A 17,963-nucleotide genomic window follows, 5' to 3' on the forward strand; every position below is an offset into this window, starting at 1 on the left:
CTGCACCACCAGGGAAGCCCATAACTCCGCCTCCTTATGAGTCAGGTTAATATCACCTCCTCTGGGAAGCCATCTCTGACTAACACTCCAATCCCGGATGCCCTTGGTTTTTTGTCAGGTTCGCTGTTCTTATTCCTATCAGAGTCATCCTCTCTGCAAGACTGTCATCACCTCTTGTCTGTAAGCTTGGGGGATGTCAGGGATGCCTGTGTCATTTTCACTGGGCATTAAAGCTGGGCCTGGGTATGAAAGCTAAGCCTGAAGTTGAAACTCAGCTTAACGACTTCCTAACTGTGGGGCTTGGGTTGGACTTTAAACCTCAGTTTTCCTATCTTTAGAAATGGGCACAATAATGCTTCTTTCACAGGGGGGTTGCAAAGCATTAGAGAAAGTTCATGAAAACTATCTAGAACACAGTATGTACAGGTGTCTGAGTTAGGGTCCCAGCAGGTAACGAGGAGGTAAGGGGAGCTAATGAATGGACTACTGACAGTGGGGTAGGCAGGGTTAAACAGAGCCAACAAGACCTGCGGAAACCCCAGGCTAGCAACAGCTGAAGGCCTTGTCTCCCCTATACCTGAAGGGGCAAGAGGCCACTGGAACTCAAGAGAGGGGTAGCTGGAGCAGAGTAGCTGCCGCATAAGATAATAAGGAGTAAGAACTCACATTTACTGTGTGCCGACCATGGCCAGCACTGTTCTAAACCCTTTAATTCATTTAAGCCATATTTACAGGGTAAGTATTACTATTTGACCCATTTGGCAGATGGGAAAGCTGAGGCACAGATTCTTTTTTTTTTCTGGGTCCCACAGTGGTGGTGGGACCTCACTCTCCTTTGACCCTCTGATCTCACGCTGGTCCCTCTCAGTGGTAGAACTCACCTGGATGTAGAGGGTGAGGACCCCCACTGAAACAGTCCACGGGAGTCACAGAGCAGAGTGGAGAAGGGTGGAGAGTGGCTCTGCAGAGCAAAGGGAGGCGATCCAACACAAGAGGCGATTAGTAAGTAGGAGTGCGGTTGCTACTGCTGCTACTATTATTGTCATTGGATCATCAAAGCATGGGGCCATGCCTGGCTCCAGGGTGGACTCAGATATTTTCCAGTGGAACGAATGAACCACTGTCCTGTTAACTACAAATGACAGCAACGTCAGTCAGGCCCTGAAGAGCATATGTACCGAGTAATGTAATTGAAAATATCATCCCTTTATGCTTCTGGTAATGTAGGAAATGGTTCACTCCTAAGAGGTTAAATCCTATCACATACTTGACTCAGTGAATTCTTTTTGACATTTTTTCAGGATTTTCAGACTATATGAGAAGGAAAGCAAAACACTACCATCAGTGTTATAGGCAGAAAGAGAAAAGTAGGTTTTTCCATTCAGGTTGAAACGTTAAGCACTTGGTGGTGGCCTTTGAATTTAAGTTGAGAATTTAACACTTCTGCCTGAGACCACCCAACCTGGAAACCACAGGTGATGCCCTGCCCAGTGGGCTCCACGTGGTCAGGAGGGAGGTTGTGGTGCTGATAAAAAAGGGCATAGGGCTGACAGGGTATAGGAGGCCGGGATGGCCACCTAAGGCTCAGCTGACATTCACTGTGTGCTTTCATGGGCCAGGTCTTGTCCTGAGATGTTACACGAGTTTACTCATTCAGTTCCCGTAACTATCTTCTAGGGTGGGTTCTGTTAGTAGCCCCATTTTGCAGATGAGGGAACTGAGGCCCAGGGAGACTAAGTAATTTGCCCAAGGTCATCCAGGTGGTAAGTGGAAGACCCCTAATTCAAGTCCAGAGTCTGACTCAGGAGATCTTCTTTCAACTGCAGTGCTAATCGCGTCTCTATCAGAGAGTGGTGGAACTGAGACCTTGACTTCAGCCCTCTTATTGTTCAAACGAGGCTTAGGGAGGTTCAGTGATTTGTCCAAAGGCACCCAGCCTTGCTAGCAAGAGAGTTCAAATGGGTCTTCATGACTGCTTCTGACTCTGAACCATCCTGTCCCCTTGGGCAGGTCACTCACCTTGTTTTCCGTTTACTTGCTCATCTGTAAAATGGGACTCATAGTTATACTTTTAAATACTTTTAAGAGGCACGGTCATTTCTGCCCTGACTCCTCTTAGATATGAGGACCACATACGACATATATGGACACCTCAGGTAAACTGCAAGGGGCTAGGCAACAATGAAAACAGTACTGATAAATAACAATAACATGTCTGGAGCCCTGGTTCTGATCAGCAGAGTTCAAAGCTCTCATCTGTTAGCCCCGTCATTATCGTTCATAATCCGTAATTCTCACCACACGCCTTCTGGTTTTACAGTTGAATAATCAGTTACAGAGAAGGGAATAGCTTGCCAGGTTACCAAAGCTAGTGAGCGAGTGTCCTTACTAAGACTGAAACCTGACTAGTCTGGGTTGGTGCTCCTAACCAGTAGTTATCAACAAAGACTGTCCACATTGTCACATTTTGCACTGCAAATGCACAAAACAAAGGAAAACCATTTCTTCATAAAACCTGAATCTGGAAGGGACTGGTCTTTCATGCAGCATCCCAGTGGAGATGGTGATAAACGCTCTAAGTACCATCTTCTAGGGTGAGAGACAGGAAGATGTGAAGTTCCTAGAGAGGAATATAAGGGTCCCAGAGACTCGCCCTCTGAGGTCATGTTGGCCGATGTATCATAACAGAAAGGGCAGAGATGCCTGAAGTGGCTGCAGGAGGAGAAACCCAAAGAGACCAGAAAGAAGAATTGAAAACAGACCTCCCAGGAGAAGAGAAAGCTCACCTCTGTGTAATCCCATGATGTCATTTCGTTATAGCCTCTGCGAGTTATTTTAGGCAACAGGTGACCTCAGGAGCCATCCTGGGCCCAAGTGACCTGAGCCACATCCTTTACTAGGCTCCAGATCTCTCAGCCACAGAGCCTCAAGTTTAAGAGCAGGCCCTGGAGTAAGGCAGACGTGCGTTTGAATCCTGGCTCCATCACTTTCCAGCTGTGTGACCTGAGGCTACACTCTGCCACCCTTTCATCATCTGTAAAGAGAGGTAATAATTCTATCTACATCATCCAGTCTTTTTGAAGGTTAAGAGAAATCCTATACTTAGAGAAGTCATCACCCAAAGAACTAGAAAACAAAGAGTTGCCTTTGGGGAGTGTTTTTTTGGGGGGGATGGCTAGTTTTTATTATAAGCTGGTGATTTTCATTATAAACCTCTGTAGTATTTGATTTCTTGACCATAAGCATGTATTTCTTTGCTAAAAATATTTTTAAAACATTTTAAGGGATCATGTAAATCAGCACTGTGCACAATGCTTGGCAAATAGTAAGAGCTTAATAAATGCAGGCTGTTAATGTCTGTGTACCCTGATGACTTGCTGTCACTATTGCCTGGATGCTTCAGGAAAGGAGTCGCAGGGGTTGCTGTTTCAGCCGAGTGCAGCCCAGAGCTCCAGAATTACAGTGGCAAAGGGGAACCGGGAGCCTTGAGACAGACCTCTTCTTGCCAAATGAATTGTTTTGCTTCCTTGTCCGATGCCATTCTCACCTCCCTGCCGTTGACTTGCTGGTGGGTAAGCAGTGCCTTACTCCAGGTCTAACCTTGCACCTGGACTCAGCTAGTGATGATCTTAACTGCCTTAAATCTCTTGGTTCCTGGGCTGTTTCCAAGGCTGTTTTGCCAGGGCTTAGAGACGGCAGAATAGTGCTCATTGGAATCCAGCGTGGATTCGCCCAGATCAGGTGGAGCAGATTAACTTAAGGTTTTTTTCATGGCTTTTCAGCCAGTGGGTGAGGAAAAAGCCACAAACCAGGCATCCCTGGTTGTCATTAAGGTGTTTGAGAACACCACTCGTGAGCTCCTTGGGAACATGATGGAGAAATGTTGGATGATCCTTTTGGATAAGCTTGCAGGTTAAATGGCCACCGCAAAGGATGCCGACGGACCTGAGTGAAATCGTCTGGACTTAGGTTCCTGGGGGTGGGCCTGGGGTCCACATGTTTTTCTGTGGCTTAAATGGAGACCTAAATGCTAGCCCTAGAAGCCATCCAGTCTAGGCTTTGGAATTCACACTACTGCTTACAAGCTACAATGACACATAAAGACCCTTCACCTTGAAAAACCTCAGTTTCCTCATCTGTAAAATGGGAGATAGTAATGCCTGCCTTTTTGGCTTGTTTTGAAGATTAAACAGGACGAGGTAGGGAGGGCACTGGGCCCCATTCCTGAGCCCTTGCAAGCATTCAGGCAGTGGTCACTATCATTTCGCTGTGGTCAGGGATAACATGAAGCTGGGAGCGATAGTGAACTTGTCGGGTGATAGAGACAGTATCCTAGAAGATCTCAGGGGACTAGAAGAAGGAGCCTAATCTAGCAACTTACAGAACAGCATCATGTCCCATGGGAGCAGGGGGTGGAGACCTGAGGCATTACAGATCCTGGGTGGGAAAGTGTCCAAGGACTGCAGGTCTAGGAGAGTCCAGTGGTGGGAGGAGGGATATAGAGATATCTTTCCACAGCACTGATAGCAGAATGGTGTCTGGAATGGGCGAGCAGGTAACAGCCCCTCTCCCCTGGGTCACAAACCTCATTGCAGAACTGTGCCCAGTTTGCAGTGTCGTATGTAAAGTGGGACATCCACAAATTAATACGTCAGAGGAGAATGGAGAGAACTGTAGACAATCTGGAACCAGGGAATGTAAGGCTTCACTTGCTAAAATCCAGAATGTTTGGTGTTGGAGTCTGAGGGGTCAGTAAACGACACAACTCTGTTACCTAGCCAGGTTCAAGACCAATCGAGAGAGACAGAGTCAGACAGGTGTGATCAAAACATATATCCCCTCTGGGCTTCCCTGGTGGCGCAGTGGTTGAGAGTCCGCCTGCCGAGGCAGGGGACACGGGTTCGTGCCCCGGGCCGGGAGGATCCCACATGCCGTGGAGCAGCTGGGCCCGTGAGCCATGGCCGTTGAGCCTGCGCATCTGGAGCCTGTGCTCTGCAACGGGAGAGGCCACAACGGTGAGAGGTGCGCGTATCGCAAAAAAAAAAAAAAGAAAAAAAAATTTATATATATCCCCTCTGTTCCTTACAGAACCAGACTAGAGGGCATGACTTACCTAGGTCGCTGACTAGAAGGTCTTTCTAATGCTCTCTGCCCCGCACCCCACACCATAAAGCGTCCATCAGTGAAACTGCGAGTCTGCAAAGAGGCACACTCAGGCCATTGCTGCTCTCTGATCAGGGGGAGACAGAACAGGCAGAGAGACTGCATCTCTGATGTTTACAGGTTAACTTCACCAAGTCGAGAAATAGACCAGTGACGGTTACCTGCCAACAGGTGCTTTACTCCACTTCCAGGCTGGGAGGGAGGAGGGGGATGGAAACAGGTCCAGGTGTCTAGGAGATTAAGGGAAAGAAGACAGGTGAGGAGTGAGAATGCCCCCTTCACACTTAGGAAGGCTGCCAGAAATAAGCCCCTTCTTAGTGCACAAAGTGCTCTCCATTCATTCACTCAGTGAATCCTCAAATATTTATTGATCACCTATTATGTACCAGGTGGTCTGAGGAACCAAACAGAGATTCCTTACATTCCCAGCCTGGGGCGAGACCGAGAGTAAGCAATAATCGTAACAGGTCAGGAAATCATGTACTATGCTCGAAAGTGATAGTTGCTATGGAAAAAATAATAATTCAAGACTTGAAGGAAGTAGGGGAGGGAGCCATAGGGCTATGTGGGGAAAGAGCACCCTAGGCAGAGGGACAAAGCTGGGGCAAAGACCCTAAGGCAGTAGTGCTGAGGGACGAAAGCAAAACAAGGAGACCGATGTGTGCAGCAGAATGGATGAGAGGGAGAGAGATGGGCCATGAGTGACAGGAGCCAGATGGCCTAGAGCCTGTGGGCCATGGTCAGGCCCTCACCCGCTTTAGTACGTGATGCTTTGTTTGGGTCGCACGTCATAGCACGTGTATGATAGTTCTTCCTATTACCCCTTTTTACAGAAGAAAAACTGAGAGTCGTAGCCGATAGCCCTCTTTATTTTACAACTGAGAAAACTTACACTCAAGAGGGGGAGTGATTTGCCCAAGGCCACAGAGTGGGAAAATGATATTTACTAGGACTTGGGTCCCCTGATTCTCAGCCTGGAACTCCTTCTCCCACATCTCCGCCCCAGAAAGGAATTCCTTTGAAGGAGGTGGCTCTGCGCCTCTCTTGAAGATTCAGTTCTAGATCATGGAGCTCTTAGATTTTCTATGGGGACTACAGAATTCCCTTCTTTCTTTTAATTGAAGTATAGCTGATTTACAGTATTATATTTCAGATGTATAACATAGTGATTCAATATTTTGATTGAATCAGAATCTGAGTACAAATTTTTTTTTTTTTTTTTTTTTTGCGGTACGCGGGCCTCTCACCGTTGTGGCCTCTCCCGTTGCGGAGCACAGGCTCCGGACGCGCAGGCTCAGCGACCATGGCCCACGGGCCCAGCCGCTCCATGGCACGCGGGATCCTCCCGGACCGGGGCACGAACCCGCGTACCCCACATCGGCAGGCGGACTCTCAACCACTGCGCCACCAGGGAAGCTCCTGAGTACAATTTAGATTGCACTCAGAATCTCCGTCTTAGTAAGGGGTTTGAGGTGGAAATCTGAAGATGGCTAACTTAAACACACATGTTAATAAATGCTGAATGAGGGAAAGAAGGTCACTGACTGTAATATAACCATGGACAGGTACTGATTGCTTCCTGGGACCTGGCCTGTTACAGTCTGTTGACAGGTGTTCATTTCTTTATTCCTTACCACCACCCTCATTGCTAGGTATTGTCATTATCTTCATTTTATAGGTGAGGAAAATGAAACACAGAAAGATAAGATAACTTGCCCAAGGTCCCACCGTGAGTGAAGAGTGGAGCTGGACTCAAAGCTCAGGCAGCCTGACTTCAGAGTCTGTGCTCTTAACCCCGCTGCTCACACAGATTAGCCAGACCCAAAGGAGTTTACACCAACCGCAGAACTGGGGTCACCACAAGCATATGTCAGTTTCCTGTGAGCAGGCTGGGGAATAGATGAGAGCTGCCTTCCACTTCCCCACGTTCTCACCTGGAAGACACTCCTTTCTCGAAGCTTCCCATCGGACACAGGGACTTTCAGAGCTTAATTCACAAGATGACTTTCAAACACCTCCCCATGAAAGAAGTCCCAATAGATCATAGCTCCCATCCTTCGATGACTTGAAGCATGACTGTTTCTATGTAGAGTTATTTGAGGAGAGAAAGAAACCATCCCCACGGATTGAAAACGGAACTCAGTATGTGCTGATCTGTTGATCGTGATGGTGATGACTAGCACTTATCCAACAGGCTGTCACACACCGTCATTATATCATTCAGCCTCACGAGGGGTGTAGGCTGTCCCTATTTCATAGCTAAGGAAGCCGAGATGAATTGGGGAAGGTGAAATGATTTGCTTCGTCACAGTACTGATAAGGCAGGTGGAAAGAGACTTGTACCCAAGTCCAGAGACGATGTTTGATCTATGACTCAATGCTGGCTGAACAGCTGCACTCAAAACGTAGCCCTTAAGACTATGGGAGCCCTTCACAGGAGGGAGCCCTGCATCCTGTCTTTCTTCCTGAAAACAAGCATAAAGTGCCATGGCAAATTCCTGGGGGCATCACCTTAGACTCGAAAGATATTAGGAAAACCAGTTTCTAGGATTGAGTCTCCACTAAAAAGACTGTTTTCATTCTCTGGGATCTGGCGGGCTGTGCCGGTTTTACTAGCTTCGGTTGCCGAGAGATTGACACCATGAGCCACATTTAGGAGTCTGTGTTGATATAACTGTTGTGGAAAAGCACATATTGGTCCCCACCATCTATATGCCTGTGACTAATTTTTTTTTCTCTCTGCCATTTCGTGCAACTTTTGCTTACAGCCTACTTGGCCTAATTGACGCATTGGCTCAGGCCTCCAAGACTGCCAACTTGGAGCCTTGGATCAGTGAAATCAGTTATGACAGATGTGATTATTTACAAGAAAATAAAAGTCACTATAATTAGACCTTCGAAGGAGTACATTTACGTAGAGAATGAGAAAGCTCAAGTGTAACCTTAGCATGATGTGTTTGGATGTCAGCCCTGAGCAGGTCCTTCTCTGCTCTGTGAAAGGAGGTACTGGGGTGACTGACACCCTCCTCAGACACGGCCACTTATCAATGCTCAGGACATAGCTCTCGAGAGATGGAAAGGTGGGCTGGTAGAACAAGCATTAGATTTGGCACCAGAAATGGTTTCAGTTCTCAACTCAGCCACTTGTCCTCAGTATTGATTTCTTTTTTTCAGTTGTAAAATGGGGATAAGAAAGAAGCCCTATCTCGTGACAGGTTGTGAAAATTAAAAGTGATCAAGTAAGACAGGTGTCTAGCATTGTGCTTGGCATAAGGCAGCAGGCAGAAAGCGCTGAGTGGTAGATGTTCTTACCCCTCTTGAGCATAGCACCTGACCTCCTTGAGCCTCGCTTTTCTTCATTGGAAGATATAGATGAAACCATCTCATACAATGGGTGTGAGCACTGGAGGAAATGAGGGGTGTGAAAGGGGTTTCATAACCATCTGTGGCCGTTCGTGTGTCCGCCTTCCTATTATTATTTTTTAAATACCCATAGTAGTTATCATTTATTGTGTGCATCAGGGGCCAGGCTCTGTAGTAAGAAGGATCGATTTCTTCATTAGGTACAATAAGCTCAGTGCCTGGGGCCCACAATACTTTTAGGGCCCCAGAAAACGTTTCATTTTAATTTCTCTTAAAATTAGAAGAAAAAATGAATATAGTAATAATGAATATAAAATCAAATATTAAAATCCTAAAAAATAATAAACATAATGATTAATCCAACCTGGAATATATTTGTCTTTATACCAACATAATATTAAAACCTAATTTTTTATGGGTTTTGTTTTTAGTTTTTTTTAATGCAGGAAGGGACCCACAAATGTAAAAGTGCCTAGGGCTCCCAAATTTATGATGCAGCCTTTGCTATGGAAACTTTACAAATGCTAGCCTGGTCATTCTCCGGAAGGTTTTTTGTGTTTTTTTTAATTCTCATTTTACAGATGAGGAAATCTAAGCTTAAGGAGGTTAAGAAACTCATCCAAAGTCACATGGCAAGTAAAAGCATATATTATATTAGTCAGGTTGAACTAACAGCTGTAACAACCTCCAAATTTTAATAGCTTAACAGCTTAGGAGTCTATTTCCTGCTCACACCACAGTTCGGTGTGTATGTCTGCAGGCAGTGTTCCACACGGTGATTCAGGGACCCAGGCTCCTTCCCTCTTGTGTCTGTCTCCCTCTAGTCCTGGGGGCTCTCTCCATTCAGTTGGGAGATGGAGAAAAGAGAACCACAGGTGGGAGGTTTTTAGGGGCCAGGCCTGGAGTTGGCCCACATCACTTCCACTCAAATTCCGTTGGTTGGAAAGCTGTCACATGACCACCTGTCACTGCAAGGAATGCTGGGAGATGTAGTCTAGCTGCTGCCTGGGAGGAAAAGGAGAACATGTATACTGGGGAGCACTCTCAACCCCTGACACAGTGACGGTGTTGGATGCCAGCCCAGGTCTTTTGTACACAAAGTCCATGCTCTTTCCACTCAGCTGGTTCTTGTCACCTTTAACTTCCACAAAGCCTCTTTATGGGCCCTTTTCTCCAGCCAGACTTGCCTACTCACTGTTCCCAGCACTAGACCTTTGCCTACTCAGTCCCAGTTGCTGCGGTAGTGCTAGGAAGAGAGATGCTCCGAAAAGAAGCTCCTCCCTGCCCTGGATTCGCTTTCAGGTTACCCTGAGAAGGCTGCTGTCTGTATCTCCCAATCCCGGGCTCAATGGCTGCTTCTGGGCACATGCAGAAGCCAGTGATCACCTCCTCAGTGTGAGAAAAGGGGGCTGAGCAGAGGGCTTCAGCGGCAGGAGGAAAGAGGTTTGAGCTGGAGTCTTGGCTGGACCGTGAGCCTTGGGCAAGACATCAGCAGGAAGGGGGTGGCACCCAGTGATCATGCAGCACTAAAGTGCCGCAATCCTGGTATTAATGGTCATTTGCCAAAAGTGACTCACGTGGGCTGTCTCTGACCCATCAATGTGTGTTGCCTTTGAACCCACAGGATCCTAAGGGACAAAGCTGCTGGAGCCAGCTGGAGGCTAGATGCCCTGTGGGCACTGCCTGTAACTGTTGGGCAAGCCCAGTGACCCTGGTAGTGTTCCAGTAGTGCCAGTGTTGGTGGGCGGGCACTCAGCTCCTTTAGGAGGGATTTATTCCTGAGTTGGAATAAATCCCTCCTCCAGGAAGCCCTCTGTGATCCCCACCTCTTCAGAACTCAAGGGCACTTGTTGCCATTCCACCTATATATATAGGCCCTGCATTGCTTTGTGACCTCATTCATAGTCACCCTCTCTTTATCTGCTGTTGGCCTCAGAGGCAAGGAAACCGAGACCGTGGCCAGAGCCAAGTCGTCAGGGACACTCCTGAGCACTTTGTAGGCATCACAGACTCAACAGCATTTAGTCAGTTCTAACATTTCATCCAGATTCACACCCAGGACTAGTTTATTGTAAGAAGAGGAGTGGTACCCAGGCAGCATCCTTCTTTCTTTTTATTTGAGGGGGAAAGCACACTTTTTATTTACGTGATGGGAAAAGTACACTAAGGGGAAAAAAAGATTTTGCCTGTAGTCATCTGAAACATTCATGGTCAACCCCCTCATCTCTGTAAGGTGAATACAGTTGCAGTGGATACCTGTGTCTGTGTCCAAAAAAATACAGCTTCAATCAGATCTGGTCATGTGCCCTGGCTGCCATCGCCAGCTGATAGACACTGGACCCGTTCCCTCATTTCTCTCTGCCTGTTTCCTTATCTGTCAAGCCGAGATCCGACTGTGGCTAGCTCGTGGGGTGGCTGTGAGTTTAAAATGAGAGCATATCAAGACGACACTTGGCACGCAGCTCTCCTCCCAGCCCCCCTCAGTCTCTAGCACAGGCGCAAAACCTTGCTTCAAAATGTGTCTTGCAAGAAGACTTGGCATCCAGGACGCACCCTGGGAAGAATTTGTTTTTGTTTTAATGCCGAGGACGTTTGCATGAAAACAGGATCTTCGTTGCTTAGGAATTGATCAACTCCTGCTGCTGCTTTTCCTCTGCTGAAGTGCCAGTCCCATATTTGTCACAGGCGAACGAGGAACGGTAGGGATGCCTGGGACCTCCACAGATACGGGATTGTGGCCCCTCGGGGCTGGTTTTGGAGGCCACGGAGTCAAAAGAGAATCAGGAATCCATCCCAGGCTGAAAAGAGCTGGCAAGTAAAGGGTGCCTCAGCCTAAGGACTGCCACATGAGTGAAGATTTTCTGCAGGTCTACTTTGTTCTGGATGCTCAAGGAAGAAGAGAAGAGACAAGGAGTTTAAGGCATGGCCTCCACCTGCAAGGATAAAAATGTAACAAAGAAGGCGGCAGGCAAGAGTGACAGGAACCAGTACCTACAGCGGAGAGACTGGGGGTCAGGAGCTGGATAGACTCGGGGTAGACACACGGCTTAACCTCTCTGCTCCCCAGTTTCCTCACGGACAAAGTAACACCCCTATGAGGATTAAATGAGATGCTACGTGTTAAATGCCTGGCATTGAGTAAGCACTCAATAAAGCCAAACTGTTATTATTAATATTAATAACAACCATTCATCATAATACCAGATACTCTCCATCCTAAGGAAGAGATAGCCAGATGACCACAGAAGGCTATTTAAAGGAAGGACCTGAACTTGATTTGTCACAGCTGTGTCCACTGCAGACAGTTCTGGAGGAGGTTTGGAGATGCTTTCCAAGACATCGAAGTAAAATTGCTTACAGGAAGTTGGAGGAGGGTTTCCAGGACTTCTGGCCCGTAGGCACCCCACCCTGACCCGTTTGTGGCCCCAGCCTGGTCCCACGGACATCGGCACAGAAAGGACAGAGAAGAGCCCAGAGTGACAACTCAACCGGTCAGGCCCTTCCTGTTGGCCTCCATGCTTGGCTTCCAGAAAGTAGTTGGGTGTTTGTGTCCAAATGCCCAGGAGAAGCCGGATGCCTTTCTCTTTCTGTGTCCTTAATATATGCTAATCAAAGCCGAGAGCCTGCAGAAAAGATCTGCTTGGCAAAGCCCCGCTCCCTTGCCTTGGCCTGCACACCCTCCCCAGCCTTCCCCTCCCATCTGCCTATCCAGGGCGTCCATAAATCCAGCTTTCAGAGCCCTTGGGGGCTGGCAAGGCCGCCACGGACCTCAGTCACATCGCAGTGGAAACAATTGAAAACCACTTGGCAAAACTATGGGGTGATCTAATGTTTTATAGCAAGAATACGTTTCTTCCTCCCCATTCTTATTCAAGCCTTGGGGGGAAAGCCGGCTGCCCTCCAAGCTTGGTCAGGCTGGTACCCCGGGGGTTCCTGGCTCTTTCGCCCCACCCCCCATCTCAGATCACCCCGCAGCGGGGTGTCACAGGCCCTGGAGAAGCAGATCCGGCCTTACCTTCCTGAGTCGCCTGGCTGCCTTGGTCCCCTCAGAGGTGAGGCTGTGGCCACAGGGGCCTGTGGGGAGGCCCATATATGGAGCCTGGAGAATGTGGGCTCTGGCAGGTGGCCTGGAAAAAAATGGCCGTGTTCTGAGGGTGAACTCCACTGGATTATAAATAGCACTGTTTCCCTCCCCTTCCAACTCGCGATGTCTGTCACTGCAGGGCTGACAGTTTAAATTCAAGAGGACCGAGCAGGACAGTGGGGCGGGGAGTGGGGAGGAGGGGGAGATGCCAGATCATGCAGGAGGTTCAGCTGCTGTCTTGGGATTGATAAAGAGAATCATCACCAGCCAGACGATGGGGCTGAGAGTGGGACACATTTGGGAGTAGCAGAATGACTACGGATTTAATGCATTTTCATAAGCCAAGTAAGCATTGGGGGAAAACAAAGAGAAGTTCTACCTCCAGGAGATGGTTTTAGAGAAGCTTTAGAGCCTCTAAAAAATAATAATGAAAATCAGCTGCCTCAAAATATAAAAGGTTTCTCTCTGGTTCTGAAAGGTCAGCTGTCCTGGCCTCCAAATCAAAACCTACGGCCAGGACTTCCCTGGTGGCACAGTGGTTGAGAGTCCGCCTGCCGATGCAGGGGACACGGGTTGGTGCCCCGGTCCGGGAAGATCCCACATGGCACGGAGCGGCTGGGCCTGTGAGCCATGGCCGCTGAGCCTGCGCGTCCGGAGCCTGTGCTCCGCAACGGGAGAGGCCACAACAGTGAGAGGCCCGCGTACCGCAAATAAATAAATAAATAAAAACCTACAGCCAGGTGCCCACAAAGGCCCATCCCTTGAGCCTTCTCCCAGGGGATTTCTCAGTGGGTTTTTGTGTCTCTCGGACACCGAGGAAGCAAGGGCGCTCCTTCCTTCTCTAAAAACCTCAGCACGTTTTGCTCAACACAGGGAGGGTGATGAATTTAGAAGGCATTAGGAAATAAAGAAGTAAAGGAGTGTGCGGCCCGGGCTGTAGAAAGCCACCCAGTCGCTCACACCTGGGGAATAGTGACGGCGGGAAGGTGTCTCAGCAAATTCTGAGTTCTGGAGGAAAGGCGGGCCGCTTCTGCAGGGTCCTTGTCTGTGTCTTTGGCTCTGCGGGGTCCTCCTGGGGACCAGCGGCCAGGTCTCCTGATGGGCTGCCCCTCCATCCGTGGTAGGAACTCCGTGGTAGGAACTGCAGGAGCTCTGCTGGGCACCGTGATGGGACACACGTGCCCGGGAGGGTGTTGGGGGCTGGCAACCCCTCCATGGGTGTTGGTGATTCCTCTGTAAACAGGCAGAGCTGGCCACAGTCACTTGTGTCCTTCATCTCAGCACTTGTGGCTTTTGCGTCCATAGCAGTGATTTGGAAATGGGTTAAGTGATGGGTTTCTCCTCTCCTACCTTTATAATTCTCACTTCTTGTGCTCTATGGAGTGATGTTCAAAGTTAAGCATGTAAAAAACAAAAACAAGAAACTAAAGAGGAGCAGGCAAACTTCTGTATCTTTTGGATGCGCCTCAAAAGAAGGTCTCCAGACCCCACAGAAGGCAGGCACCGAGCAGAGGTGAGGTGTGCGTGGGTGGACATCGGAACTTGACTCCGGGTTGGATTTGGAAGGAGCATCTAAGGGAGCGGCGGTTTTTAAGCTGCGCTTTAGTAGCACTGTTGGGGGAGGTGCCTCAGAGGCCAAAACAAAAAGGGCCTCCCAGACCCTCGCGCCTATTTCAAGCAAAGTGGCTCCACGTTTACCTGTTTTTTCTTTTTTTTTTTTTTAGATGTTGTGGGTAGGAGTTTATTAATTTATTTTATTTATTTTTGCTGTGTTGGGTCTTCGTTTCCGTGCGAGGGCCTTCTCCAGTTGTAGCAAGCAGGGGCCACTCTTCATCACGGTGTGCGGGCCTCTCACTGTCGCGCCCCGCCCCCTCCCCGTTGCGGAGCACAGGCTCCAGACGCGCAGGCTCAGTAGCCGTGGCTCACGGACCCAGCCACTCCGCGGCATGTGGGATCCTTCCAGACCAGGGCTCGAACCCATGTCCCCTGCACTAGCAGGCAGACTCAACCACTGCGCCACCAGGGAAGCCCCCGTTTACCTGTTTTAGGTATCAGATTGCATTTTATTTTAAAGGATTTCATGCCTTAAAAACTTTGCAAACCAGCATGGCAACTCGCTCTGTCATTTTAATGCTGGGTAAATGGAAGAGAGGGAAGGGCATTTTCCCAAGGTCATGGCCCAAGGCCAAGACCTCTGACTGGGTACATGCTGTGCTCAGGGCTCTTCTTTTGGGAAGGGAAATCCCAGGGTGCTGGGACTGGGAGGGACCACAGAGGGCATCTTATCAACCCCCTTCCTTCAGTAACTGAGGCCCCGGGAGATGATGGGATTTGTTCAAGGCGCAGTCAGTGCCAGACTTGGGGCCCGAAGCCTTCTCAGGTGCTCATAATAGAGGCAGGATGTGCCGTAAGAACCCAAAATGGTGGGTCTGATCCAATCTATGCAGCTTCCCAGAGGAAGTGCCACTGAGCTGAGATGAAAAGGTGATGAGTAGAAAGGTGACGAGGGCCACGGAGGGCATCCAAGCAGAGGAACCACACGTGTGCTTGGTCCTGTGCCCCTCTCACTGCTCCCGGGAAGCAGGGGCTCGAAAGAGATGTCAGCTCTCGTGCGAAGGCTGTTCCCATAGGTCTCTGCGTTGACCTCTTGCCGAGGGAATGTGGAAAATGAGTGGCGTCACCACCTGCCAGGTCAGGCCGCGTTCTGTGGTCTTTCAGAGCGGCCCCCTGGCAGCCCTGGAGCCCAGCTTATCAGGAACAGAGCCCGGGCGGGATGGCCGCTGCTGGGCGGCTTCCTGCCGCAGGATTTGAATACACAATGCGCCTCAGCTGATCTGAGCTGTGAGAAAGTCCAGACGGCCTGCTCCAGACAGGAGAGGATATCGCAGGGACGGCGGCGTTCGTTCTCAGGGCAACTCCCTGGGACTCCTTGCAGAGAATGTTAGTCTCTCTCTCTGGGCGTGGACTTCCCACGAGGATAGGATGTGCCCTGGTTGGGCCTCCGGTTCTTGTTTCTGGTCCTGGGGTGTAGAATGTATTCCTTTATCAAGACTGAAGGAGGGGGCTTCCCTGGTGGTGCAGTGGTTGAGAGTCCGCCTGCCGATGCAAGGGACACGGGTTTGTGCCCCGGTCCGGGAAGATCCCACATGCCGCGGAGCGGCTGGGCCCGTGAGCCATGGCCGCTGAGCCTGCATGTCCGGAGCCTGTGCTCCGCAACGGGAGAGGCCACAACAGTGAGAGGCCCGCGTACCGCAAAAAAAAAAAAAGACTGAAGGAGGACTTGATCCCCGGAAATGGGAACATTGATCATCGTCACCCAGATACACTTTAAAAACAAATACAAGTTATCTATTATATAGACTCCAATAGAAAAACCCCAAAAATACATGTTCTTTACAATGCAACATCCCGGGAAAATGATTCCTGTTCTTCTCTTCCATTTCCTGGACATGCGAAAAATAGCACCTGCTCACGCCTGCAGAGGCCAGCTCATCTGATCCTGGGCTCTCAGCTACCCTCCCGCAGCACCAAGGGGGAATCTGGGGCCGCCCAGGAGAAAGTGCAGGGATTTCTAAATCCACAAGTCCATCGGAGACCTCCCAGTCACTCCCGTTTTCTGATATGCCTTCGGAGGGGGGACTTCTACGTGAGGTGTCTTCCTTTGCTTTCATGAGATTCACAGCCTCCATCCTGACGTGCCCACCGCGGTCCTGGGAGCATGTGCAGATGCCAGCTTGACGCATCAGGCTCTTCTCAAGGCCTGTCTGAGGAGCAGGCGTCCCGCAAGACGCTCTAGGACAAAGGGTTCCGTTGTCGTGTTAGTTTGGGAAATGCTGCACACTGATTCCTCCTGTGTGTTAGGACTCCGCTCAGGTAGCATCACCTCCGAGAGGTCTTCCCAGACCTCCACCCCCTTACCTGCTCTGTTCCTCCCTTTACATCCTCACTTTGCACTTGTCTGTTTACCTCTGTATAGCCCGTCTCTCCCGCACTAATGCTGCTCCCCCCGTTCTTGCTTGGCTGTTTTGTTCAGGACTGTATCCGTCGTGCCCAGAACACTGCCTGGTTCAATAAGAGAATGTGTCGGGGCTTCCCTGGTGGCACAGTGGTTGAGAGTCCGCCTGCCGATGCTGGGGACATGGGTTCGTGCCCCGGTCCGGGAAGATCCCACGTGCTGCGGAGCGGCTGGGCCCGTGAGCCATGGCCGCTGAGCCTGCGCGTCCGGAGCCTGTGCTCCGCAATGGGAGAGGCCACAGCAGTGAGAGGCCCGCACGCCCCCCCGCAAAAAAAAAGAGAGAGAGAATGTGTCAAATGAACACACGGACCAATCAGTATGTTCAAACGCTCGGGACTCCTTCGTATATAATTCTGTTTCACTCTGTTTAGCTCAGTATTTTTTCACCCTTCTTTCCCCTTCTCTTTCCTGGCACTTAGAAAGCACATGGGGAGTGCAGGTTGCCTTGGCTGAGACCGAAGTGGTCCATGTTCGTTTTACTGCACTCTCCCCATCCCCATTTCCATTCAGCAACTGAAGGGGCCTCCCCCAGGTTCTGGTGTTCAAGTTCTGCCCTGGGATCAGTCCTCACCGAGATGGAGAGAGAGACTCGGGCCACATCCACATTTTTTAGACTCCTGGCATGTTAAAATATGAAAAAAAAAATATTAAAACTGATTATAGAAATTGAAGATCTGTAAAATAATTAAACCATCAAGTTAACTCTTTTGACATCCAAAATACAATGCTATAGAATTGTCTTGTAAGCTGACTGCAGGTTTATATTTAAAATACATTAATTCAGGGTATTCTACGTGTGTTGTAGGCCCAAATTCAGACAGCCATGTATGTGTGTTGTAGGCCCAAATTCAGACAGCCACATATGTGTGTTGTAGGCCCAAATTCAGACAGCCACATATGTGTCTTTCAGGGACTGTCAAAAGTTTAAGTGTAAGTCCGTTCATGAAGGAGAGGCCTGGCCCAAGAAGCCTTCCTACTCACGTCCCCAGGCCTCTGGTACTTGCAAGAGCCCATGCTTGGAATAAAGCCTGAAGGAAAAGCCTTTGGGATGCAATTTAATACTCAGGATCAGACCTTGGGCAAGTCACATCCCTCATCCAAACTACTTGTACGCAGCTGTCCTGGAGCCCATGACCTCTAAATACCCTTTTCACCAACATCTTATTACCTGGGGGGATCTAGGACAGATTCTGGTGACTGGTTTCAGGTTCTAATGCAGCCATGATGACAGTTTTGCTTCTGGCCTGAGCCAGTGACTGGATCACTGACTTTCCTTTCCCGGACATCCTAGCAGGTTCCTTCTGTTCTCCCCAGTGTTCCTGGCCTTACAGAATCCTA

Source organism: Hyperoodon ampullatus, assembly GCF_949752795.1.
Source record: "Hyperoodon ampullatus genome assembly, chromosome: 17".
Lineage (NCBI taxonomy): Eukaryota > Metazoa > Chordata > Mammalia > Artiodactyla > Ziphiidae > Hyperoodon > Hyperoodon ampullatus.